Source organism: Anolis sagrei, chromosome 2 (assembly GCF_037176765.1).
Source record: "Anolis sagrei isolate rAnoSag1 chromosome 2, rAnoSag1.mat, whole genome shotgun sequence".
Classification (NCBI taxonomy): domain Eukaryota; kingdom Metazoa; phylum Chordata; class Lepidosauria; order Squamata; family Dactyloidae; genus Anolis; species Anolis sagrei.
Genome location: NC_090022.1, coordinates 7,006,874 through 7,009,138, shown reverse-complemented (window position 1 = coordinate 7,009,138; position 2,265 = coordinate 7,006,874).

The following is a 2,265-nucleotide window of genomic DNA, read 5'->3' as shown; positions in this document are numbered from 1 at the left end:
TCCCTGCTGAAAAAGCCCTCCCTGGATCCAGTTTCTGGTCAGCAAATGTTGACACATGTAAACAGATGTAAACATTATATTGTCGAAGGCTTTCATGGCCGGAATCCCTGGGTTGTTGTAGGTTTTTTCGGACTATATGGCCATGGTCTAGAGGCATTCTCTCCTGACGTTTCGCCTGCATCTATGGCAAGCATTCACAGAGCATACCTCTGTGGATGCTTGCCATAGATGCAGGCGAAACGTCAGGAGAGAATGCCTCTAGACCAGGGGTCCTCAAACTTTTTAAACAGAGGGCCAGGTCACAGTCCCTCAAACTGTTGGAGGGCCGGATTACAATTTGAAACAAAACATGAGTGAATTCCTATGCACACATCTTATTTGTAGTGTAAAAACACTTAAAAACAATATAATTAAAATGAATAACAATTTTAACGAATATAAGCTTATTAGTATTTCAATGAGAAGTGTGGGCCTGCTTTTGGCTGATGAGATAGGATTGTTGTTGTTGTTGTTGTTGTTGTTGTGTGCTTTCAAGTAGCTTCAGACTGAGATTGTTCCTGAGCAAGGGCCGGGTAAATGACCTTGGAGGGCCATATCCGGCCCCTGGGCCTTAGTTTGAGGACCCCTGCTCTAAACCATGGCCATATAGCCCGAAAAAACCTACAACAACCCAGATATAAACATTTCTCTTATCACTCACAGTTCTTATCGCGGTTTACATTTCAATTCTCATTAGCAGGTTTTAATTACAATCCAGCAAACGGGTAGTAAATAATTTAGAATGGTGTCTTCAGCCAAATCATTACCACCTTTGGCAAATTATCTCTGGCTGGCATGACACTCAGCTGATTGAATAAAAATCTCGATGGCTTCTCATCACTTGGTATTCTTTATTACAGGCTTCTTTGCTTGCCAAGCACACAGATCCATATACAGTCTGGATGTCACTATTTGTATGTAGAATGCAGTAGTGTAATCTATAAAGCTTGTATACCCGGCATTGCCTGGGTTATGTTGCACCTCAGAGCAGATTCACCTTGCTGAAGACACCAAACTGCACACAGCCAGAAGTCTTTATAGTTTATTAAAAATAAAAGGTAAAAAGTTCTTAAAGGCAAAGGTTAATGTTCCAACAGATCAAGATCATATAGCACTTGAAGCTTAATCCAAAAAGCACCAGCGAAACAAAAACCCAAGAGAACATGACAAGGTCCTGAAACCATGAACACAATGACTGCAAGATAATTCCAGGCAAGCAAAGGCAATCTTCTCAGTTGAACGCAAAGTTGCTTTGACAAAAGCTTGGTCTCACACACATAGCTTAATACCCTTTGCAATACATGAAGGCGTTTCTTTGGCCTCTGGCCTCCCTCTTGTTCGCTATCCTTTCACTCCTTCGAACTCGGAATTCCAAACAGTCAGCCCGATTTAAGGTTCCCATTTCGTCAAGGTCAGTCTGTTCGTTAGTGTCAGACTGTTTCCCAGCTTGCTCATTATCAGGCTGAGAAATATTTTCAGAATCAACACTCTCATGCCTTGCTGTGGGAAACTCCAAAATATCTAGGCCAATTTCCCTCATAACCCATCAGTATTCCATATTGGGCATATCGGGTATGCATGCCAAGTTTGGTCCAAATCCATCATTGTTTGGGTTTACAGTGCTCTCTGAGTGTAGGTGAACTACAACTCCTAGAACCCCTGGTGGCGCATTGGGTTAAAGCTCTGTGCCGGCAGGACTGAAGACCGACAGGTCACAAGTTCAAATCTGGGGAGAGGCGGATGAGCTCCCTCTATCAGCTCCAGCTCCTCATGCGGGGACATGAGAGAAGCCTCAAATCATCCAGGCGTCCCCTGGGCAACGTCCTTGCAGATGGCCAATTTTCTCACACCAAAAGCGACTTGCAATTTCTCAAGTCGCTCCTGACACGACAAAAAAAAATCGTTCAGTCGTTTCCGACTCTTCGTAACCTCATGGACCAGCCCATGCCAGAGCTCCCTGTTGGCCGTCACCACCCCCAGCACCTTCAAGGTAAATCCAGTCACTTCAAGGATGCCCTTGATCGGCCCCTCTTCCTTTTTCCTTCCATTTCCCCCTTCTCCAAGCTTTCCTCTCTCTCTCTCTCTCTCTCTATATATATATATATATATATTTCGAGCCCCCCGGTGGCGCAGTGGGTCGAAGTGCTGAGCTGCTGAGCTTGTTGACCAAAAGGTTGCAGGTTTAAATCCTGGGAGCGGTGTGAGCTCCCGCTGTCAGCCCCAGCT